This window comes from Pteronotus mesoamericanus, unplaced genomic scaffold (genome assembly GCF_021234165.1).
Source record: "Pteronotus mesoamericanus isolate MK-2021 breed Mesoamerican mustached bat unplaced genomic scaffold, CSHL_Meso_final contig_173, whole genome shotgun sequence".
Taxonomy (NCBI): Eukaryota; Metazoa; Chordata; class Mammalia; order Chiroptera; family Mormoopidae; genus Pteronotus; species Pteronotus mesoamericanus.
The window spans coordinates 19,457,049-19,483,299 of record NW_026555072.1 but is presented as its reverse complement, the minus strand read 5'-3'; the positions used below and the strand labels follow the sequence as shown (position 1 = coordinate 19,483,299).

The following is a 26,251-nucleotide window of genomic DNA, read 5'->3' as shown; positions in this document are numbered from 1 at the left end:
GAAATGACTTATTGCCTGTTAATGATATCTTCCAGTTACCAAAGCATTCAATATACTGAAGGGCAGGGATGGCATGGTGCAGCCATGAGATTAGTTGTAAACGAGACCTGGAGCTGAATTTTTTGTCATACCAGAGATCTGGTTATTTAACTTCTGGGCCTGTTTTGCATTTTTAGAAAATGGGGATAATCATAATATTCATTCTCCCTCACAGTGGTTAAGAGGATTAAGTGAGGAAACTTAAGTGCTTGACAATCAGGAAACACTCGCAAAAATTGCCCTAGTCTATTATGTTGAACAAAGATGGACTTTGCCCAATAGGCTCTATCTGTGTTGTAGATGAAGCAGATATATTCAAATGCTGAGTCATTCATCTGAAGAACTGGTTGTCCCCCCCCCCCCCACTCCCCACACACACACACTGTCTCTTAAGTGCTACTTTATGACAGGCCTCTGCTAAAGTGAGCTGGCCCAGAAATTTATTAGAAACAACACCGGGGAATATGCCATGTTAGAGTGAAGGATGGCTGGAAGAGGAAAGGGGATGGTTGCAGGTAAAGCAATGTAACTACAAATGTAGCCCAGAAATTGAAAGAGAATGGAGAAACAATAACAATATGTTAATTTCAGAACCGGAAATTAAAATGTAAGTTTGGAGACATTGTTGAGGCTAGAAAGGTCAGAATTTTGAGAGATGGACCTGAGAGAGAAATAGTACAGATCTGCCAGGCATATGTAGAGGATCTCTCCTCTGTTTCCACTGTACTTGTAATATGTCACCATTAAACACTTTTGTACTATCCAGTGGCATACTTAAACATGTGCAACTGCAGTCTAGGCCGAAAACTACAAAGTACGGTGCCCAACCATGCCATTTGCCCAAATGTTGAGGGTTTCCCAGGGAGCTGGACTTTCATTGCTAAAATTGGGAATGTCTTGGGTAAATCAGGGCAAATTGATCGCCCTACTCTTAAAAGCAAGAAAAGCAAGAATGTCTTAACCTTTGTGAATCCCCAAGTCTTGTACACTTTCTGGTTCACTGAAGAGTCTGTAAGAGAGGGGAAATAATTTTGGACCCTGGGAGTTTTCATGTAGGGCACAATTGTCCCTTGTAATCAATTAAGGAGAAGCAACTCAATGTAATGAAATCAGAATATGGGTTGGAATCAGATTAAGTGAATCCCACTCCACCACCCCTTGAGTAAGTCACTTCAACTCTTAAAGCTTAATTGCCCTTGGCCAAACGAACGTGTATAATAACATCTAATAAAAGCATATGTATAATAATAACAGCTCCATATGATAACTTTGATTCAAAAACATTAGAAGAACTTAAATTCTAATTACCAGTGATGCTATAATGGTAGTGATATTCTGACTGAGATTATTCAGATCCTTATATCAAGGTGTGAACTGAGAAGAACTAAACTACAAACGTTAAAATTTTCCATGTGTGCACTTAAAGGGTAATATCTATAAATGCATGCAGCACACCTCTGTGGGTACAATTCCCAGTGAATAGCACCAGTTAAGTATAACTCAATTCCCCTGAAGTTCATGTCTTTAGCCTCCTAAATGTCCATCTGGCTTAGTTGCTCATGATTTAACAATTAGGTTTTATTCTTCATGTCTCTTAAAAAGGATCTATGGTCAATTAATATTTGATAAAGAAGGCAAGAGCATGCAATGGAGTAAAGACAGTCTGTTCAATAAATGGTGCTGGGAAGGTTGGACAAGTACATGCCAAAAAAAACAAACAAACCAAAAACACAAAACAAAACAAGGAGCTGGACTGCCATCTTAACCATACACAAGAATAAATTGGAAATGGATAAAAGACTTCAATGTAAGTCCCTAAATAATAAAAATCCTAAAGGGAAACATAGGCATTAAAATCTCAGACATCTCTCGTAGCAATATTTTTGTTGATATACCTCCTCTGGCAAGGAAGACAAAGGGAAAAAATAAATGGACTATGTCAAACTAAAAAGATTTTACACAGCAAAGAATACCATCAACAAAATGAAAAGGCAGCCCACTGAATGGGAGAACATACTTGACAATGATACATTTAACAAAGGGTTACTTTCCAAAATATATAAAGAGCTTATACACAGACAATCCAATTAAAAAATGGGCAAAGGACCTGAATAGAGACTTCTGCAAAGAGGATATACAGGTGGCCAATGAAAAAATGCTCAACATCACTAATCATCAGAGAGATGCAAATTAAAACCACAGTGAGATATCACCTCACACCTGGCAGAATGACTATCAATACATCAGCAAACAATAGGTGCTGGCGAGGACACAAAGGGAACCCCTGTGCATTGTTGGTGGGAATGCATATGGGTGCAGTCACTGTGGAAAGCAGTGTGGAGATTCCTCAAGATATTAAAAATGGATCTGCCTTTTGACCCAGAGATTCTACTTTGGGGAATATATCTGAAGAATCCTGAAAACACTTATTTGAATGAATATGTGCACCCCTTTGTTAATTGCACCATTATTTATAGTAGTCAAGATCTGGAAACAGCCCAAGTTCCCATCAGTAGATGAATGGATGAAAAAGCTGTGGTACTTTTACACGAGGGAAGACTACGTGGCCATAAAACAGAGGGAAATCTTTTGAAATACCATAGATGGACCTGGAGAGTATTATGCTAAGTGAAACAATCCAGTCAGAGAAAGACAAATACCATAGGCTCTCCCTTGTATGTGGAATCAAATAAGCAAAATAGAAACAGAGGCATGGATACATGGAACAGACTGACAGTATAAGGGAGCTTGGGGGACTGGATGAAAGAAGGTAAAGGGATTAAGCAAAAAATAAAACCATATTTAATATACAGACATAGACAGAGAGAAAGGGTGGGGTAGATGGAGATTAGAAAAGGGGGGAGAATGGGGACAGAAAGAAACCTTGCTTGGAGCAATGGCCACATGATGCAGCATATAGATGATGTTTTGAGTTATACACTTGAAACCTGTGTGATTTTGGGAACTAATGTCAACCTAATAAATTCAATTAAAAAACTGGGACTTATATTAGCAAATAAAAAGGACAAAGGAACATGCTTTTTCCAGTTTATGCCTTGAAATTTTAATGCAAATTTACTCTCAGGAGCCCCACATATTTGCTAACTGCTAAATGGATTATCGTAGTTATATTTTTGTTTCTAAACCTAAGAAAAATTGTAAATTTCATTCCAACACACTTTCTAGCCAAAAGGATATAAGCATATTTAATAATAAAAACAATGTTGATTGGCCTTGGCTCGTGTGGCTCAGTGGATTGAGCACTGGCCTGCGAACTAAAGGGTCACCAGTTCGATGCTCAGTCTGGGCACATGCTGGGTTGCGGTCCAGGTCCCCAGTAGTGGGTGTGCAAGAGGCAACCGCACATTGATTTTTCTCCCTCCCTTCCCCTCTGTCTAAACATAAAATAAATAAAATCTTCTAAAAATACTATTGACTGTATTCAATAATATATTTTGTCCTTTGCAATCTTTCCATTGTGAACATAGGCTGAGTTTGGTAGTCCAGTGCTCATGTGTTACTTAACAGCTCCTTTAAAATTATTAGGTTTTCCAAAATATTTGTGATGTCTAACAAGAAACTATGATTACAAAGAAGTGTGGATTTCTTGTCCAGCTGGTCAGCAGGATAGTAAGAATCACTCAGAAGCAATGTCTGGGCTAAATTTATTGAACAGGAGGGGCATAGACTTGAACAAACCATAGAAGCTTAATGCGTCTGGTCAGCAAAGAAAATTATTTTGACTAAAGAAATTAAAAACTTCTTTTCCAATAAACTTACTCTGCCAGATGTACTAGACCCACATCTGAGGCCAACCTACAGGTCTGGTGAGCTTTTTTCAGTGGAAGGAGCATTGGAGCCGCTGAAGTGTTTTTTTCTGTCTAGCCAATTTAATACAAAATATTATTGAAACCAGTAGGTCTGCACTGGTATTTATTTTCCAGTGCTTTCCTAAACGAGTTTTATAGTATTCAGAGCATAGTGTTAAATTGATTCACCTTTCTCAGGATGAGAATTGTAAGCAATTTGATTAGTTTTTCTCTATTTTCATCTTCTGACATGTTCTGTTATAACTAAAAGTATAGCCCTTTTTTGCTTACTGAAAACAATTTATATTCGGTAGTGTTTTTTTTTCTCTTTTTTCCCCCCTGAACAGAGGATCATCTTTACAGACTTAAATATCAACATTTGGAGTGATATGGATATGATGGTATTAAGAGCATTTCCAAAGACAAATTACACTTTTGAATGTTCATGATACTGAGTTTATTCCTCAGACCTGATAATTGAACTTTGGAAACCAGACACCGGCACGTATATTTTTATCTGGTAAAGCAAGGAGAGAATCTTAAAAATAAAAAGGCTGGTTTTTATATGACGATTAAACATGATAAATGAAGGGAATCTTGTTACCGTGAGAGACATGACTTTACTAATCATTCAATTAAAAGCTGCTGAATGAATGAATGAATGAATGAATGAATGAAAATATAAAAGCTGAAGGGGGCTGATACCTTCCTCTTGATGAAATGTTTTGCTCTAGCAATGATTTAATGACCACCTCCTAGGGGAAGTGATGCGTAGGGAACCCTGGTTCCTCTTTCTCTTCCTTTCATGCCGTTCACAGCTGAGTCCACCAGTGACGCTCACCCCTAGTTTTACCTGCCTTAACGTCTGTCCAGTTTCATCATGGAACGGGGCTCTGGCACCCTATCTAACTTCAGTTTCCTGAATTTGAGTTGTGCACCTCGTATCTACCCTCCCCACCCCCACTTTCCAGTGGCAGTACAACAGTTATAGCCACCTGCCAGTCTTGTCATCTCACTTGATAGGAGTCCCTCGATTCCACCATCTTGCTTGGACAACCTAACTTCATCCCTTTTGAAAACGACTCATGCCTGTGTGCTTTCTACTTCATTTCCAAGGTCCTCTCTTAAAAGGCCAACGCTCTCTGTGTGGATAGCACATTCAGGTGTGTACGTGTTAGTGTGGAGGGCTTTTCCCTGATTACTGTCTTCCAGGGCTAGAGGTAGCTGAGCACTAGATGAGCACTGGGCCCCTGTTAGGGGAAGAGGTGAGGTGGGACGTGACAAACTGAGATTGGAAGGTTTCCCAAGGCATGATCCATGACTCTTGTTGACCCTTGTCTTTCCCACATTTAACGAGGGTCTTTGACATTATAGATCTGCAGTGTTGAATACATGAATGAGTAAATGAATGTACCTGTTCCATAAATTGTCCAGGACTCCATTAGTTGGGAGGGTGGATGTTACTTATTTCCCTGGCCTACTAACTTTGGTTTTAAACTGTGAAAGCTCTAGATATAGTCAGTTTTTGAAATTTGTGACAAATCTGCATCTTTAACTGGGTCTGTATAGTCAAAGAAGAATATTTTCTGAAACATAGTGGAGAAGCACCGGCTTTCTTTCAGTGTATTGAAGTTGCATTGTTTTAGAATAACATGAAACCAAACCATTATCCTTTGAATTTCACTTTGAAACCATATAATGTAGTTGTTTTTAAAAATTAAATGATTACTTAAAAATTGTATTTACTCCTCAAACTCAGTAGAAGCTTATTTCGCTTAGTAGTTGATTCATATAGTATTTTTCTAGTCATGTATTTGTTTCTTTTGATTTAATGTAGAAAAGCAATTTATTCCATTTTGGGACCATTATAACGACTTGCACAGTTGGTCATGGAGGGTAATAGTCTCCCCAAACTGGAGGTGGCATCAAACTAGTGGTCAAGGACCAACTCCTACAAAAAAGCAACTCTTATCCAGGATTAATTTAATTTTAAAAACAAGTACAAGCTGTCATTTCACTCTTCTCAACATAACTGGAAAGTCTACCTGTGGTATAACTGTCAGGTAGAAATATACATCTTTACAACCTGGTGGTCCCAAGTTTTTTTTAAAAAAACCATTTCACAAAAAGGAAAGAAATACTATGAAAACAGCTCAAGAAGTGCACTAATGAGTAAAAATACATGGGGAAAGGAACACGTAATTTTGACTTAACTCAAGAAATTGACAGGACACTGGTCTACATATGAAAGTGTGCATCCTGGAAAGGCAGGTGTGAAGATTTTAGAATAGGCACTTACATGAATTGAATCTCCCCTAATTCCTGAATAAAAGTGACATCTTCTAGTAATTATACTTCATGGCTCAGATACCTACCTCACTTGGCTCTTTTCTTTACTTCTAGCCTTTACTTAAATGAGTCTGAAAAACTTAGGGATATAGCTTAAGAAGAAAAATAAAATAACCACACACAATATGCTCCTTTCAGTAGCTATTTTAGATCTTCGTTACTAGAAATTTTCAGGAGAAAATTTAAATATATGTTTGTGACATGACTGAATCAAGACTCCCTGCCCAGTTAGTATTTCAAAAACACCCTAGGTTTGGGTTAATAGCATTGTTGATGGTACCTACTGTAAAGGGGTAGTTGAATAAAGCCATTGTCTCAGAGTCAGTGTTAAATCAATATCGAGCTTGAGAGGGATAAAAGGGGAATCTAAAATCTCAGGAAGTGCAGATGTATCTTAAGACCCCTGTCCTTCTGGACCCATGCTTCCTTCAGGGTCTTCATCATTATCAATGTTCTCTGCCATTTGCCATACTTGCATGATATTGTCTTCTGACACAGATCATCAGATCACCCAAGGTTCATTGGGATCCCAGGAGAAATCCAATATCTTGGTGCTACCACCCGCGTGGAGTGGTAGTCCCTGAGTGGGAGTGACTGGAGATTGAAAAAGAGACAACACAACACAAAGACACAACACAAGACAGTTTAAGGAAAAGTGGGGCCAGGTGGGGCATTGTTCTCTGATGGAGAGACAAGACCCCGAACAAGGTCTCCATGTTTGTTTTATGGGGATTGGTTAGAGGAAGCTCAAGGACGTTCTGCTGCTGCAGGCGAAGATCATTCATTTCCCAGGCTACCTAAATGATAAAACTTTCTTCTGCCAAGGCTGCAGTCAGCATCAACTGAAGCTTGTGGTTAACTATTTCCTTCCCAACCCCCGCGGGCTTGTGCTACCATCAGCTGCCAGTTTGCTCTGGACTTTGACACCAGCCATCACTGTCCCCTACATCTTGGTAGTGTGACCGCCATGAGTAAACAGCAGCTCCGGTGGCCCATCTTCTGCATCTTGGGATTGTTTCCCCCCAATTTGACTTAAATCCCAGACATTCAGTCTGCAATCAGTACCACTGGAAGAATAGTCTCGCTGTGAGGCAACCACTGAACCCAGAATATTTCATCCTTATGTGACTCAACGAATGCAGCTTAAATTTCAGATTTCTCGGATCCCACAAGGCAACAGTCTTATTGCCTGATCCTATGGCAAGAATGAACTCACCATAGGGATCAAAAGAAAAGCAGTTCACTTCAGCAGTGTGACCATCAACTGAGTGGCTTGGTTTAGAAGTACTTTTTGAATGAATATCCCAGACCATAAGTTTCTTATCATCAGCAACTGAACTGAACAGAGACTCATGGAGCAGATGCCAGGAAACATCTACTACTGCTATACACACTATGAAGATGGTCTTTGCAGCCACAACTTTTCCTTTGGAACAATACTGATGTCCCAAAGGAAAGTGGCATGGTCCTCTGAAGCACTAAGTGGGTGCCCACTGAGATTTGCATTCCAAGAAAGCCCTTCTGATGTCCATGGAGACAAAAGTCTGGGTTACACTGTCCAGAAGGATCTGGTTTAGGAGGATGTTTCGTATAGTCCGAAGCAAGAACCTCACTGGATGGAGTCTTTGTTGAAATGATGCAATGGCTCTGCGGCATACAGGGCGCCCTGTTTCCTCCTCCTTCATGGTTGGTCTTGATTTCTATTTAAATTTTTCCTCTAAAAGCCAGAACCTCTGAATTTCCTTTTCTCGCTGTCGTAGTGTTTAGCATCAAGCTGAGCGTCATCTTTAGGGAGCCACACACTGGCTGCACACAAGGTGGTTTTGTTCATCTGATGTGTGGGTCCCCAAGACAAGTTGATGAATGCTGAAATCCTTCCCTTCTGGTCTGGATACATCTGGAAGCCACTGTGTAGTTAGACTGGGCTACGCTACGCACGGGTCATCACCCGAGCGTAAAGGGGTGTTGTTTTTCCATATTTTGTACTGTTTGTTGATCACATATTCTTCTATTGCCTCATCAAAGGCTGCTGCCTTGTCAGCATGGTGGGGGGTTGAGCGAGTGTTGTGGGAAGGGGAGGCTGTGGTCGCTTGCTCTGCACATGGCCTCTGTTGTTTCCTGCTGTTCGTCTTTTCTATAGACTGTATTTGCTTCACTATTTGGAGACTCAGTAATATTTAAAAAAAATTGTCTTCTTTTGCCCAAGGTACTTCTTTTTTGTCATTGAAAAAAATCTCTCTTTCTTAAACACACACTCACACATTCACACATTCCCCTCCCTTCACAGACATTCAAAGAAAAAATATAAATTAAATGTCTTATCTGTCAGTTATGGAGACAGACTCTGGATATAGCGATGAAAACAGCTATCATGGTTCTTTTTTTCATTATTGACTTTGTGCCAACAAAATAATTTCAGGGAGCAGTATTTTATCTATCAGTGTTTTTTGTCATTTAAGTTAAAATAGGTGCAATAACCATTTAGCCTAGATTTGTTTTAACTGGCCTGATTTTCAAATAGTCTAAATTATCTACCTACATTTCAAGCGATGTGTCCTAATTTTGGCCTGGGAAAATACGGTCCTGTTGGAGGTATATTGATTTTAGAAAAAAATAACCACTTTAGAATTTTACTTTCTTCTTGGGTCAGAGTAAACTTATTTCTAATAGCTTGGAAAAAATTCAAAATTCAAGCTTTTTAAAAGTTGGAGAATACTTAAGTTTATGTGGTATGAATGATTTATTAAAAAGTTGATTTTTAGACCACAGTTAACTCAATGAACTTGATAAATATTCAGTTCTATTTTTTTTACATCATGTATGTACAGTTTATACATTTAAATTTCTGAGTCTCTGTCTGGTGAAAGGGTACAGAACAGGCCTTCCCAAGATGTGCTACTTTGGATGTGGCTTATTGTGATCTAAAGGCAATCAAAAGCAGGGTCACAAGAAACATTTACCTCTCCCTTAAATAATTTAAATTGGGAGCCTAGCCCATAATAAGAGTATTACCAGAGATAACTTTTTATGACCTATCTATAGGGTGGGCCAAACTTCTAATTACTGAGTATCTGCTCTTGTTATTACCCTAAGAATGACCTTCCTTCTCTTCTGAAGCCTTAGGTCCCTTACCTCATATTGGTAATTGGTATTGACATATTGCTTTCATTGTACCTTTATGTCTCTGAACCTCTCATGTATGTGAGGTTCCCATATGTACTTATGTAATGAAATTTGGTTATTTTCTCTTGTTAATCTGTCAATTGGATTATTCAACCAGCCAAAAGAACCGAGAAGGGTAGTGAAAAATTTTCTTCCTCCCCTAAACTCACATCATGGGTTTAAAATTGGTAAGAAATAAATATTTCCTCATTTTAATTTTAATGCACAAAACATGTATTTTTAAAAAATAGCCTGGTTGGTATATATAGGGAAATTCACTAGTAAGGATTGAAAGTGATGGAAAGATGGACATAATATTTTGTACTAGGTACAAATGGGGTGTAGCTGAGATTACTAGACACCCAGCCATAATATATGTCAGCTTTTCAACATTTTGATGTGCAGAGGTTAAGCGATTTTTCAGAAGTCACACAGCTAACGAATGGTATATTTACTTCTTATTTACAATAGCAGAAGTGAGAGGTTGTCTTCTTGGTGTTTCTTCCTTTTACACTTTGGGCTTTAAATGCTTAAAATGGGTCATCCCATTTATCCTTTCTGTAACCTGCACTGACTATTTGTTGCAACTAAGCTTAACAAGTTCCATGATAATGTTCAAAGTTACATTTCATGACATCCTCAAAGCATCTTTTTTAACTGTCAGTACTTCTCTAACATGTCACGTCATCATTGCTTGAGCATGTCTGCCATTGTGTGTGGGTTTGCCAAGCCCCATTGGGTTGGTGTAAATAGGTGTCACTGTTAGTCTGAGAGACAAGCTGCATTATTATTGCCCCACTATTTTAACCAAAGCCAAAATATATATTTGAGCATCTACAAGATGTCCAGCATTTTGGTAAGTATTGTGGAGAGTATAGGTATAGTAAGGGGAAGGCAGTATCAGAAAGGATGGTAGTTAAGTAGAAACATAAAGAAGGAAATCTGTTGTGGACAACAACCATATACAAAAATAACTTGAAACCATATAAGGGCAAATATATAGACAGTGGGTTTAGATCGTTAGATCGTATTGATTAAACTCTTCATAGTGCAGGTTATGTATTTGGGCAGACTCAAGTTCCAGAGCCTTGTAGAAGTTTAATTGGTTGGGGTACATCTTGGTAACTACATTCCATTCATCAGTTGCATGAGTGTAGCTAACTTTGTGTAGCCTGCTACTACTTTTGGAATCATTATCACTGTTAAACACAGTACTTTGATAGAAGGGATCAATTTATGATTGTTAATGGAAATTCTTGACTGCTGAAATACCTTCAGTGATAACGGCCCTACCACACTTAATTTAATTTCTTTCTACCACACTTAATTTTTAATCTACTACATTTTCATTTTATTGTTCCTCTAAATTTAGTTGCTAAAATAATTTAAAAGCATCCCTTAATTAAGGGGTGACCAACCTGCAGTCTGTGGGCTGCATGAAGCCCAGGGTGGCTGTGAATGTGTCCCAACACAAAATTGTAAATTTAGTTAAAACATGATGAGATTTTTCTGTGATTACGTGTCACAGTGTATTTAATGCATGGCCCAAGACAACTCTTCTTCTTCTTCCAGAGTCGTGCAGAGGTGCCAAAAGGGTGGACACCCCTGTAAATTCTTAAAAGCATTTAAAACTCAGGATTTGACAGTAGGAAGCATTTGTCTCTTCATTTGTCTCTTTCTACTTTTCTGGTCTTGCACAGGATGTCAGCTTCATCACTAATTAAATGCCCAACGAAGGGGAGGGTTTAAAAGTTTACATGGACGTGCTATACTATGCAAGATGTTTTTATCTTCTGTGTACATATCAGGAACACTTACTTCATGCTTTTGACTTTTCTTGAGGGCTAGTAAAGTTTTTAGAGGATTTTATTAGCATTCTCTAGGTCTACAGACTTGGATCCTGACCCTCGTTCTTTTTCTCCTACATATAGTGACAGACTGATATTTCTGTACCAATTATGTAACTCAGCTTTTCAACATTTTGATGTGTAGCGGTTAAGTGATTTTTCAGAAATAACACAGCTAATAAATGGTATATTTATTTCTTACAAAGTAAAATTCTGCTCTATAAGAGTTGCAAAATCTTATACATCAGAAGTAGAGGGAAGTACATTTATAAGTAAACCAATTTTATACTGTGTTTGATAATGAAGGTATGTGATTAAAATTTCTTCATTACATCTTTTAAAACTGTTATTCTATTACAGTTGTCCCAGTTTTTTCTCCTTTGCCCTCCTCTGCCCATCCCACCCCCCTGCTCCCACAGCCAATCCCCACTCTGTTGTCCATGTGCATGGGTCATTCAGACATGTTTTGTAACTAGTCCCTTCCCCTTCTTCCCATCATTTCTCTCCTCTCCCCTCCCCTCTGGCAGCTCTCAGTCTGTTTCATGTTTCCATGTCTCTGGTTCTATTTTGCTTGTTAGTTTATTTTTGTTTGTTAGGTTCCTTGTATAGGTGCGATCATATGGTACTTGCCTTTCACCGACTGGCTTATTTCACCTAGCATAATACTCTCCAGTTCCATTCATGCTGTTGCAAAAAGTAGGGATTCCTTCTTTCTGCTGTGTAGTATTCCATTGTGTAAATGAACCACTGTTTTTTGATTCACTTATTTACTGATGGGCACTTAAGCTGTTTCCAGCACTTGGCTATTATAAATAGTGCTGCTCTGAACATAGGGGTGCTTAAGTTATTTTAAATTGGTGTTTCAGGATTCTTAGGATATATTCCCAGCAGTGGAATCACTGGGTCAAAAGGTAGTTCCATTTTTAATTTTTTGAGGTATCTCCATGCTGCTTCCCACAGTGGCTGCACCAGTCTGCATTCCCACCAACAGTGCACTAGGGTTCCCCTTTTTCCACAGCCTCGCCAGAAGTTTTTGTTTGTTGATTTGTTAATGATGGCCGTTCTGATTGGTGAGAAGTGGTATCTCATTGTGGTTTTAATTTGCATTTCTCTGATGGCTAGTTGAGCATCATTTCATATGTCTGTGGGCCCTCTGTATGTCTTCCTTGGAGAAGTGTCTCTTCAGGTCCTTTGCTCATTTTTTAATTGGATTGTCTGTCTTCCTGGTGTTGAGTCATGTGAGTTCTTTATATATTTTCGAGACTTACATCTTACATCTGTTTTTCAAAATAGGTATGTTTTTATTGACGCTCTTATTATAAAAGTTATGAATGCCATTCTTAATATCGGCATTTCAGTTGTTTACATTGTGTGTGTATATTCTTACAGCCTTTTTTTTTGGTGTGTATGCGTGTGTGTTTTTTTAGTGATATAAAAGAGGTCATGTGATGTATAAAATTTTGAAACTGTCTTCTCTCCCTCTCTTCTGTCATGGATATCTTTTAGTGTCATTAAATACAAATCTACAGTCTGAGCAGAATGGCTACAAAGTAATCTGTTGAACTGATGTGTCATAATTTACTGGACCAATCTCTTATTGAGGAACAGTTGCTTTTCACATTTTCTCTCTGGTACCAATAACACTGAGATGTATATAACATCTATGAGAGTGTGTGTGATGCATATTTTCAAAGATTCAAAGATCATCCTTTCATCTGATTACTTCAAGATTCATTTCTACAAGTTGTTTAGCAATGTCATTCTTTTATTTTTGCCTACTGCTTATTTATGTTTATAAATTGGTATTCTAAAGTCCCAGTAGTCTATAGAGGGGAAAAAAAAGATACAGAGGAGGACAGTTTTATTTTCCTGGTAAACTGCTATGCATCAGATACTGGAAATACAGTCTTTCATTTAATATTTACTTTCACCCTGAGAGTTGAGTGGTGTTAACCTTAAAGAAATAGGTATTTTTCAGCAAAATATGTTTATTTGGGAACAACAAAGACTTTCAACTTGGTATATGGTCTGTTGGTGAACTACACAAAATCTGGAGAATAAAGGTGAGGAACTTTTTTTAAATAGAGGAAAGGGAAGTTCAGACAGACTGTTATAGACAAGAGTTCCTTGGAGGAAATGAGTTAGAAGTGTAGTTGCTTTTCATTGGCTGAGTGATTGCTGGGCAAGAAGGTCTTCCTCCTTACTGCTAGAGTAGTAGAGTACAAAAAAATCTTTTTGGAGGTGGAAAGTACTCTTGTTTTTCTTTGAGTGATTGAGGATGAGTGGTAAGGTGTTAATGCTCCTCATCTAGGTTCTCCCAGCTCCAATTTAAGTGAGATTTCTGTCCATTAGTTTTCATGGGGGAGAGTTTAAGTCACTTGCCAAAGACCTCATTACAAATGGCAGGGCCGAAAGGAATTCAGTTCTGTTGAACCATAAAACTTCATTTTAAAATTGAAGTAATTCACATAATATAAAGTTAACCATTAAAAAAAATATACAATTTAGCGTCATTTTGAGCATTTACCGTGTTGTGCACCCATCAACTTTAGTTCCAAAACATTGTCATCACCCCTAAAGGAAAACCTGTAGGCGTTGTCATTCCCCATTTCCTTCTCCCTAGGCCCTGGTAACCACCAATCTGCTTTCTGTCTCTATGGATTTACCTACTTGGGATTTTATATAAAGTGAATCATAAAACACCTAACTTCTGGTGCCTGGATTGTTTTACTTAGCACATTTTTGAGGTTCATCCATGTTGTAGTGTATATCCATACATCAGAATTTTTATGGCTGAATAATATTCTATTATGTGGGTGTTCTATATTTTGTTTATCCATTCATTTGTTGATAGACATGTAAGTTTTCACTTTTTGGGTATTGTGAATAATGATGCTATGAACAAGTATTCAAATACTCATTTTCAGTTCTTTTGGGTAAAAACTTTCCAGTGGAATTGCTGGGTCACCTTAACCATAAAACTTTTTAAAAAATATATTTTATTGATTATGCTGTTGTAATTGTCCCAATTTTTCCCCCTTTGCCCCCCTGCCCAGTATAAGCTTCTCTCCAGCAGTCTCCCACCTTAGTTCATGTCCATGGGTCATGTATATAAGTTCTTTGGCTTCTGTATCTCCTGTACTGTTCTTAATCTCCTCCATCTATTCTGTACCTCCGAATTTGTACTTCTTAATCCCTGAACCTTTTCCCCCATTCTCCCCCTTCCCTCTCCCAGCTGATAACTCTCCAAATGATCTCCACATCTATGATTCTGTTCCTGTTCTGGTTGTTTACTTAGTTTGTCTTTTTTTTAGATTCAGTTGTTGAGAGTTGTGACTTTGTTGCCATTGTAATGTTCATAGTTTTGATCTTCTTTTTCTTAAATAAGTCCCTTTAGCTTTTCATGTAATAATGGCTTGGTGATGATGAACTCCTTTAGTTTGACCTTGTCTGGGAAGTACTTTCTCTGCCCTTCCATTCTGAACGATAGCTTTGCTGGATAGACTAATCTAGGTTGTAGATTCTTGCTTTTCATTACTTTGACTACTTCTTGCAAGTTCTTTCTTGCCTGCAAAGTTTCTTTTGAGAAATCAGCTAACTGTCTTATGGGAACTCCTTTGTTGGCATCTCTGCTTTTCTCTTGCTTCTTTTAAGATTCCCTCTTTATCTTTAATCTTTAGCATTTTAATTATAATGTGTTTTGGTGTGGTCCTCTTTGGGTACAACTTGTTTGGGACTCTTTGTACTTCCTGGACTTGTATGTTGTCTATTTCCTTCACCAAATTAGGGAAGTTTTCTTTCATTATTTTTTCAAGTAAGTTTCCAATTTTTTGCTCTTCCTCTTCTTCTTCTGGCTTCCCTACGATTTACATGTTGGTACATTTGGAGATGTCGCAGAGGCACCTTATACTACTCGTTTTTTTTGAATTTTTTCTTCTTCTTGCTGTTCTGGTTGAGTGCTTATTTCTTCCTGATGTTCCAAGTTATTGATTTGAATCCCAGCTTCATCTTCTACACTGTTTGTTCCCTGTAGATTTTTCTTTATTTCACTTAGTGTAAACTTCATTTCTTCCTTTATGTTGTTGCCATACTCAATGAGTTCTTTGACCATCCTGATCACCAGTGTTTTGAGCTCTGCATCTGGTAGGTTGGTTATCTCCATTTAATTTAGTTCTTTTTCTGGTGTTTTGATTTGTTCTTTCATTTGGGCCATATTTCTTTGTCTCCTCTATTTGGCAGGCTCCCTGTGTCTGTTTCTGTTTCTTAGGTCAAGCTGCTTTGACTCTCTGTCTTAGTAGTATGGCCTATTGTAGAAAAGGCACCTGTAAATTGTGTGGGGTGTAGCCTTAGGTAATTGCCAGGGTGGGGCAACCTGCCTCACTGCTTTGTGGCTGTGTGTCGGGGGAGGGCTCAGAGAGGGGACAGTGCCACTGCCTGGCTTGTGGAGGTTTGCCGAGCATTCACCTTGTGCGACTGGTGCTTTTTCAGCTGTTGCCCTGGTGCGGAATTCTACAGGGGGTGGATCTGCATATGTTTTAAGTCCATGTGGCCCTTTAAACAGAGTCTCCTGAAAATTCGGCAGTTTCTTCTGCTGCCCCAACCGCCACTGGTTTTCACAGCTAGAAGTTACGGGGATTTATCTTCCTGGTACTGGAACCCTGGGCTGTGCTGTCTGGCCTGGGGCTGGGATCACTTGCTCTCAAGGTATCCCTGCTGATTTTTATCCACCACACGTGAATATGGGTTCGCCTGTTCTGCTGCCACTCCCGCCTCTCTGTACCACACTGTGTCTCTGCCTTTCCTGCCTGTTTGGATGGATGTAGCTTCTTTAAATCCTTCGTTGTGAGACTTCTATACAGCTCAATTTTCTGGCAGTTCCGGGTGTTACTTGTTTTGAAGTCTTGTGGTAATTCTCTCTGTGGTTGTATGAGAAGGTAAATCGTGTTTACCTACGCCTCCATCTTGACCAGAGTAACTACAGAACTTTTGGCGCCCTCTTTTACAAGGGTAAGAGTACTTGTGTAGTAACATAATGTTTCCTTATTATTTTAAAATAAAAACCTCAAGTTATTATTTTAAAATATTGAATAGTCACCCAGTTTGTTATTGTGAGAAAGTTTGATGGTTAAGGAATTAAAGTCTTTATGCTTCAGGCATCTTATCCCTGGAATTCAAGACTCCTGTTAAAATTGGTACAATTTAGCATTGAAGAAAGCACAAATACAATTTTTAGCTGCAGCTATTATTATGTATGGTTTAGTTGACCCTTCTGGTTCAACGTCAAATGCATTGTTAGTAGCCTTATTCAGAGAAACCACAGATTCTTATAAATTCCCTGCTTATAATTGAGGATGACAAACCATGAATTTTTAAAATCATAGTGCTGAAGACAATCTTTAAAGGAATCATCTTGATGAGGACATTTTTACATATAATTGCCCAGGAAACTACCTACTCTCTAGGGACCTTGAGTTCATATTGCATTTCTATGTAACTTCTGCCTGTGTAGTTTGAAGCCTGGAAAATAGACTCTGGGAAAATTGAAGTGGGCAAGCGAAGTTGCCTACTTATTGTCAGTGAAGGAAAGCAGCTGACATGGCTTGCCAGGGTAAGTGGGCCTCATTATCCCTCAGCAGTTTCTAGCAGACCAGTTAGCCCAAGAAATTACCTTCTCCTTAAATTATAAAATTCACGAGAGGAAATAGCTCTTTTAATCCAAGGAGGAAAGGAAGCACGAAAGATGGCAAAAGAGAAAGAAAGGAGAATATAGTTTGTTTAATTATAGTATTTTTCAGATGTAGGAGACCTGAGAGATCTTTGAAATAGAGAAGGACTGGCTTAAAGTAACACAGCCCTGTGCTTATATCCCAGTAGCCTAGAATCTAACTGTGTTCTCCCTTGGCATGTGTATTAGTTAGCTAGTGCTGCCTTAAAAAATTATCTCATGATTAATGGGTTAAACAACACAAATTTTACTATTCCGGGAGGCAGAAATCTGACACGAGCCTCGATAGGCTAAAGTCAGGGTGTTGGTAGGGCTACATTCTTTTCTGAAGGCTTTAGGGAAGAATCTGTTTCCTTTTCCAGCTTCTAGAGGCTGCCCACATTCCTTAGTTTGTAGCCACATCATTGATTTCTGCTTCCATTCTCTCATCTGCTTCTCTGATTCTCTTGCCTTCCTCTTTTACTTAGAAGGATCCTTGTGGGCTCACCCAGAGAATCCAGGATGCGCTCAAGATCCTTCACTTAATCACATCTTTAAAATCCTACTTGCAGTGTAAGGTAACATTATACATACATAGGCTCTGAGATTTAGACATGCCTGAGTTTGGGGGCCAGTGTTTTGCCTACCACAGCATGGCAACTCCTTTAAGGACAAAAAAGTACAGAAAGAGGAAAAACATATACCCCTCTCCTGAGGACTTTGTGGATTTCTTTATTGATAAGTATATTTATTCATGAAAAAACAGTACCTTTTATGTGTTACATAATTTAAAAACTACTTTTGGATATAATATTTCATTTCCAAAGGACATATTTCATTTCATATTCTAAAGGGCAACTAAGACTTGAAAAATGAAGTGAATTTTCAGAATAAATGGTAGCTCTGTGTTATGTGTTCTACATATTTATGTCTAAGTTTAATGTTTACAACATTGTACCCACTAACCGATGAAGAGTGATTTTTAGCATGCATTTAATTTCTTCAGACTTTGAAGAAATGGAAAGATAAGGTGTCATATGTAGGTTGATTTGTGGACATTCTTCATCATGCTAGACATTTCCGATACCTTTCAAAAGGCACAAAAATAGCACTGCTTCTTCTGGATTTATGTTGTAAGATACTGTAAAAATCCTGATGTCTTTTACTGTGTTACAACTGTACTTGTACCATTCTGTTGTAGATTAAATTGAATTCTAACACTTTCTAGTCTATCCAGAAAACAGTAAGGAAACTGATTTTTTTGTGCATGTGAATTGTTAGGAGCAAAATTATTGGTATAAATGGTATGTAATGTCAGATATGTGACTGTTGACCAGTCTATAAATTTGGGATTATTGATAGGAGTCATGTTGTATTTACTTTATGCTGGTTAACTGTGAACTACATACCTAACTCTCCATAGGATTTTAGTGGGGTTATAATAAATTTGAGATGATTTTAATTATTGAATACTGAATAAATTTTCAGCTTTGGAAAGAACTGAAAGTTTTAAATTTGTGGTTTTAATTTTGATTTCTAAATTAATCTTGCTCTGATAAGCATAACTATTAACTATGTTACCATTTTAAAATGAGACATTTCATGGGTCTCCAAAGGCTTTTTTCTTGTCTCTGAAATGAGGAACAAACAAAACAACACTAAACAAAACCACCGGTAATGGCAGAGCTTTTTATTTTGTAAGACTGGGAAATTGGCTGGAATAAAGAACGTTATGACTTTAAATATCAAAGTAGTTAACTTTCTACCAACTGGACAATCTACTATTGGCATAGTTGGCTGTTGTAATACTGTACCTAGTTGACAGAAACCAGCTTCTATGATTGGATGAATCATCTCTCTCCTTTTAATGATCACAGTAAGTACTTTGCTTCTATGCTGAAATCCCAGCAGTCTCTCAGCCTCACTAGCCAATCTGATAAGGCTCACCTTCTTAAGCAATATTCATTTTTAAATATTTTTAGCTAGCCAATCAGTCCTATCAATGACCATCTTTCATTTAGTTATTTCGGCTGATGTTTACTTAGAATTAATAAGTTACAACTCAATTGAAGTTATACTTTGCAATAGCCTGTTCTCTGGGATTTTATAGGGGAATTAATAATTGCTTAATACTTTTCTAATTTATGGAACTCGGCTAAGTTTAAATTATCAAATGAACTTCCTTGTGAGCTTGCATTGGACCAACTTTCAACTGTTCTATATGAAGAGGGTGTGCCAACACAAAACTACCATACTTAACCAATTCTAAGCACACGTTTAACATTTCTCAAATCAGGATTTAATCTGAAAAATCTAACAGCATTTTGTTTTTTCTCTTACTGGTATGCAGGAGATGGTGGTTTTTCTGACATTCACTGGCAACTTATTTTTATAAAATCTCATCATTTAGGTGACTACGAATGAGCGTTTTCCATTTTAATTTGTGTAATTCTGTTTTAGTGTTTGCAAAGTAAGATTTAGAACTTCTTACTAAAGATTTACTTCATTGGTGTAATTTTAGTTTTTTAAACTTTTATTTATTTATTTTTAGAGAGAGGAGGAGGGAGAGAGAAATTGGGAGAGAAACATCAGTGTGTGGTTGCCTCTTGCATGCCCCTCACTGGGGACCTGGTCTACACCCCAGGCATGTGCCCTGACCGGGAATCGAACCAGCGATCCTTTGGTTCGCAGGTCTGCACTCAATCCACTGAGCCACCGTAGCCAGGGTTAACCTGTATTTTCCTTACTGCATTCAATCTCACATTCTAGTTCTACAGTTACCTGATCCCCTCTCTCATCTCTCCTTTGAGTCTTGACACTAACAGTAATGGGGATTTCTCTTGAATAGTTTGCATTTTGTGTGTTGTGTGAACTTAAATTATCCTACACCAGTTGATTTGTTTGGACAGAATTGACCACACTGGTTCTACATGGCCTGAAAGCTCTGTGGAATTAGGGGCTGGGCAAATCTTGCTCACTGTTGTTTCTGTCTATATATCAACTCTGCCTTGGTCATACATCCTCAATAAGTCTATAATGTATTGAATTGAAGTAAACAAAAGACATCCTTGTGATTTAAAGTTTTACCTCAGAATAGTATTGAAGATATTTAAAACATAAATATTTTTTATTTCAATTAAGGATAAACAATGAAGGAAAATCATTAGAATTGATTTTCACCCAATTATACCTTTCTTCTAGATGCCCAAAGACGCAGCGGTTTTATTCCTAACCCTTTCCAGTTTTCTCTAGTAAGATTTCTAAGCAAGGCTTAACTGAAAATATTGGTGGTCATTTGGGACAGACACACAAAAAAGAAAAGGTGAACACTTGGAAAACAAATTGCATCTGGAAATCTGGTTAGCTGCCGAACTTTCGTCCTTGTCGCAGACAACAGCCACATACTACTATAACTTTCCAGACAAGAACATAAAAATTAATGCTGTTTACTATCATAGAAAATGATCAGAATTATTGTTAGCATTTAATAAAGACCCTCAGTAGCCTTAGGAAAATTATACATATTACTTCATTTTTCCTCTTTAAAATATAATTATATCACCTAAGTATCTAATTAAAATGGAATTATTCGTTTTAAACGTTAAGAGAATGCTTTTGACGAGAGGACTTTTTCCTGCATGTTTACCCCTCTCTTGTCTGCATTCTCTGTTATCTGAATGGCCTTGCAAGGAATAGAAAAGGATATTATGGACAAAGCTAGAGTAATTAATGAAAGCGTGATATAATGCTTATTTTTATTTACATTGTACATTTATATTTGCAGAATTCGGGAAAGTCTGAGAATTGTAAAACAGCTATTCATAAGCGAGAACCTCACGTTCTCATATAATAAAATGATTTTCTTTGAAACAATTTTTAGAATTTATAACAAAATAACTTTATTTGTAGGCTTTTAAGGTAATTATTAATATTCCCTTTTATGTTTTACAGTCACGTATTTCAAAGTGCTTTTATCTTGAGGCAGTGAGGTCAAATATACCCTTCATTGATTTCAACTTCTCATGCCTCTGCATTCCAGAATAATTATTCCTTCGGTATTTATAAATACCACGCACCTTTTTCTTTGCCTTCTCAGGGTCATTCTCCATATCCTCCAAGGCCATCCTCATTCAATGTGTATTTAACAGAAATGATAACCATAAGAGTATTAAAGGTTATCAGGTAAGCAGACTGGCCGAATTACAAATTTAGGATATGTCAAAAGTAAATTTAAACTTTGTGGATTTGTGCTTTGAGTTCCCTTTACTTATTTGAGAAGTTGAGATTTCATTATACTTCTCCATACTTTGTAGAACAACGTCAGTCTTAATGTGGGCAAAAAAATTAATGTTTTCTTTGGCCAGCAAACAACTACTTGAACAAAATACAGCAACAGCTATCCATTACAGGAACTACTCTTTGTTTGCACAATAACTGTCATGTTCTAATACATCACATATTTATCAACGTTGACATTACAGCTTGCAAGGGGCCTTTTTCATTTTATTCTCATCATGACTCCTTGAATTAGGTATCATTATTTAATTTGTGAAAATGGAGAAAGAGAACTTAGAGGGGCTTTACGTCTTGTCCAAAACAATCATATTTCGACATTGTCAGTACTTCAAACCCACGTTTTCTGATTCTAAAAGTGCTTTCATTTCCCCCATATCAAGCTGCTTGTTTGGTTGGTGCTTGGTATTGTGACTATCAGCTACATATAATTTCTACAGAATGGAATGATAATGAATATTGTCCATGTAGCAATAACATTGTACAGCCATTCCGAGGGAACTGCAAAGTTTAGAATTTCAGAGGAATAGTCTCCATTAGCCTTGTTTAGGAAAATAATATCTGCAAATTTTTGATAATCCTTCCTATGGTGACGAAGTTATTGACAAAGCTAGGATGTGAACCACATTCTAGGCATGATATATTTTTAAATTAAATCATTTTACATCAGTTGGGATGGGGAATAAAATAGGAGTCTTTATGAATGTCCTATATACAAATGTGAGACCAATCATCTCACATTTAAGTGGACTCAGGAAATGGTAAATTTGAAAGCATGTAGTAGAAGGATAAGAATAAATATTAATAGACTGAAAGTGACCAGAGGGGATGAGGAAAGAGAACAATGGTGGAAAGAAGGGGAAGGGACTAGACAAAGAACTTGTATGAATGACCCATGGACATGGACAACAGAGTGGGAATTGACTGTGGGAGCAGGGGGTGGGGTGGGGTAAAGGAGGAAAAATTGAGACAACTGTACTAGAATAAACATGATTTATAAATTAAAAAAAAATGAGAAAGGATTTTCCACCCCCCATTAATTTATCTCCATGTAAAAATTGGTTAAAATAATTTAATAGTGTTATTTTCCCCACTGTGTGAAAACTCAGAAGGCCCTTTGAAATAAATAAGTAATATATTTCAGAAAATAAGACTTTTCAAATTGTAGAATTTCTTTTGCCAATGCTACATAATCCAGCTTCACTTCAGGCCCCTAATAACGATCCTTATCAAACTCTAAAAGGGATTTATTTCTACCTTTTAGCTATTGGTAAAATATTCCTAAAATACACCACAATTTTCACAAATATGAATGAAATTCTATGCCTATTTGCTTGCCAATCTGGAGATTGAATATTTGTGTTTGTAATAAAAAAGATTGACAATATTCTGTGCAACACTGTTTGCGATATTAGGGGCTTGGTTAATGTCCTGGTTTGGTTACCTGATACCTGTATGGTCTTAAACCAGTACACTTTACTCGTGTGTGGAACAGGAATTCTACGAGCTACCACTTAGTTTTATTGAAAGAATTGGAGCTCAGGTATATAATCCACCTAACACTTGTTCGGCACATTTGAGGCATTTGATGAAAAATTGTTGTTTTCGACTGGGAAGTATTTCCCTTGTTACCTTTAAATGCATATGTGCATGTAGCGTTGTACCAAGAATTCAAAGCTGTACGTGCAGACTGAATGTTTTAGTTGGACAGTGGCTTCTTTTTTGGAGGGCTGCAAAAAAAATATTTGAATAAGACATTATCTGAAGTTTAGGGATTAGCCATTTCATTGGCAACTAACAGACTGCTAATCAGCTCATTGGCAGTTATACTTTTTGACTGAAAGCATGCCACCATATAATAGTGAAAGGCTGTGCAATGGATATTCTAGGCACTGGTAAAATAAAAGTGAAAAGACTAAAAAATGCTTTTATGTAGTAACAATGTTTTGTAACATGGCATCAGTGCAATCTTCTCCATATATAATCTAGGTGTTCTCTCTGTAAACACATTTCTGCCTGATAAAACCAAATTCGATCATGATGCAAAGATATGGAAAGGTCTAAATAATAATGTTACCATCTGTAAGTATTGCTTGCAATTAAATTTATCTGTTAGCTTGCAGGTGCATATATTTCTCTGTATTAAAAAATAACAAATACAGAGCAAGATTTTTTTTAAGAGAATTATAAATACGAGGTGGGGGCCCACAAACCTGGGATTATCTTCTGGAGGGCAGCCCCCTGGTAGTACCGGCTCTCCTCCACTAGGTGAATGTCATAGGATCCCATTTGTCGCAGCATACCAGCTGGTGTTGTTGTGAGAGGCTGCGTTTGGATTCAGTGACATTTTTTTTGAGAACTCTTTCAACATATTTGCCCATTTCATGGTAGGTGATTTATGAGCATACCTGCCCATACTGTGCTGAGTGTTCAGCAGTTTTTGACCCCGAACAGCATGACCCCATGCTCTGCCTTCCCTGTTCACCTGATCTCACTCTAGGGACTTTTTTTTGTTTGTTTGTTTCCCCGGATGAAAAAAGTCCTCAACGAGAAACGTTTTGCCGATGTGCAAGAAGTGAAACAAAAAAGTGAAACAAAAAGTGGCAGAAGCACTAAAAGGCATCCAAATCAACAAGTTCAAAAATTGTTTTGATAGTGAAATAAAACATCTTGATAGGTGTATCGCATCAAATGGAGAGTACTTTGAAGGTGACTGAAGTTTCAACATAAAAGAATACATACACAATTTTTTAAAACAAATAAATTCCATTTTTTGGCTCCCCCCTCGTAAAACGTGCTATAGATTTTGCATGAAAGGTGATTGTTATTTAGCCTCAGCAACTAGAATTACAAATTAGTGTAGTTTATATGGTACTTTATTCCATTAGAATGAAGTGTGGTGGGCAGGACCCTGGGAAAAGCTCTTTTCAAGACGCTTGTTTTTGGCCTGTCTCTCATTGTCCTCAATCTCTCCTTCACCCAGGCTTTCCAAAGGAGTTGTTTATAGTCTCTCACTTCCTCCAACTCCCACTCAGTCCTCAAGTCATACTATTTTGGCCTTTGTCTCCTTCAGTTGATGAAAGACATCTTGTTGAGATCATCAAGAGCATCTGTAGCTAACACCAGTGGAAATTTTTATTCCTCTCAGAAACTTGATCTCTAGCAGTAATGGACACTTGACCATTCTGTCCTTGAAGCACTTTCTTCAATTCCTTCTGAGGCAGAAAATTCTTCTATATTTTCGCCTCTCTTTCTTTTCATTCTCTGCTTCTGTTGAAGGTGAATTCTCCTATAACACAATCTCTTTGCTTTCTAGGCATTCTCATTCACTTTACATGCCTGGCTTTAATTAGCACTTGTAGAAATTAGGATGGATTAGGTTGTAATCCTAATGAAGAACCCCAAATCTCAGCAGATTAAAACAATAAAGGTTGTTTCTTATGCAGATTATGTGTCCTATGAGACCTAGACTATTGGATCACCTTGTATCTGAAATGGTGCTGATCTCTGTGTCATAGGGAAGGAAAGTTCTAGAGTTTTCTCACCAGCTCTTCCATGATCCCATGAGGAAATAATGCATGTTACTTCTACTCTGAACTCTTGGGACAAAACTGATATGACTCCACCAAAATGCCATCCTATCATGGAGCCAGAATGCAGAGATTGAATATATTTGGTGATCACCACAGTTAGCTTTTCTAGTTTTCAACTATTTGGCCTGACAGCAAAAGTAAACTTACTCACTTCCCAAAGGACAATTCATAAATCCCATCCAAAGGTCTAAAGTCTCTAGGCAATGATGCTGGTTACTAGCTGAGGACCAGACATGGATCCACAGAGTGAGAGGTCTATGCTACCTACAGTTAATTGAGAGAGAAGTGTGAGATGAGGAAGCAGCATGGCAAATCTAAGAGCTATATATAGAAAACAGTTATATATTTCTAAGGTATATTATCTGCATATTATATTGTTGACAACTCACTGAAGTAATATGTTTCCACCGTATAATTTAGATTATAGTCGTTCTAGCTTCCACCAGTAGTTTCACCAGTGACTGCCAGCCAACCCTCTAACGTTACAGGGGGCCATCAACCCACTTATTAGTCCTAATTTTTGTATCTCCCAGGATATAGGCTAGGGCATGCTGCAAGCAGCAAACACTTCTCACATCCGCATAACTTCAGTGGCTTAAAATTTAAAAAAAAAATTTTTGTTTCTCACTCAGGTCATATGCTACACTTCCTCTGTGGGGCTGCTGGGCTCTCTGCGCCATATTGCCTTCACTCTCAGGCCATGGTTGGTAGAGCAGTCATGATGTAGGATATTACTGGCTTTTATTGCAGAAGAAAAGGCATTAGAGAATCTCCTGTTGGTAATTAAATGTTCTGTCCAGAGTGCCATATTGCTTCCTTTCACAACTCATTGATCTGACCTCCTGAATGACCACACCGTGCCAGTCTTGCGCCTGTTTGCTCTGAGTCCATTCTCCACCCTTCTGAACCTTGCTCCGGTTTGCAAGGGACTGCATTTCCCCTGTTTTTTGCTCACTGGCTTTCAGGGAGCTGCAGCCATTGGGAGACAGTGACGGAAGCATGGAGGGGTGAGAGGAGTGGAGAAGCTGGATTACTTCATTCTGTCCGTCTTTCAGTTTTGGAGGGCACCTCTAGGAGCAGTGGCTTCTCCGATTTCAGATCCCAAAAGACGGGCACAATGTGGTGTCCGCTTCTGCACGTGGCTTCCAGGGTCTGGTACAACTACTTCCTCTTTGACTCTTGTCTTCTGAGGATGTTAACAAAGTCTTCCTCATTTGCTCTGCATCCTCTGTTTGGCCTTCCAGCAATTTCAACATCCGTGTAAACAATTCCCTGCATTAAATCCTCTGTGTCAATATGTTACAGTGATTTCTGTTTTGGACAATCCCTTGACTGATGAGTACAGCTTAAGATGTTCAACCTGACCACATACCCAGAGGACAGAGAGCTGGAAATAGTCGGTGAGAGGCTCTCAGGACAGCCACGCTGCTTACTTGCATTTGACGTGCTCTCTTC

General features: G+C 38.0%; 1 protein-coding gene and 1 pseudogene across 1 annotated transcript in view; one reads left to right on the top strand and one right to left on the bottom strand.

Annotated features, from left to right (window-relative positions):
• The window catches only part of IL1RAPL1 (interleukin 1 receptor accessory protein like 1), a 1,150,627-nt gene that overhangs the window by 37,844 nt on the left and 1,086,532 nt on the right, over positions 1-26,251 (top strand). The window lies entirely within an intron of this gene.
• Positions 6,592-25,476, bottom strand: LOC129065097 (histone-binding protein RBBP4-like; annotated as a pseudogene).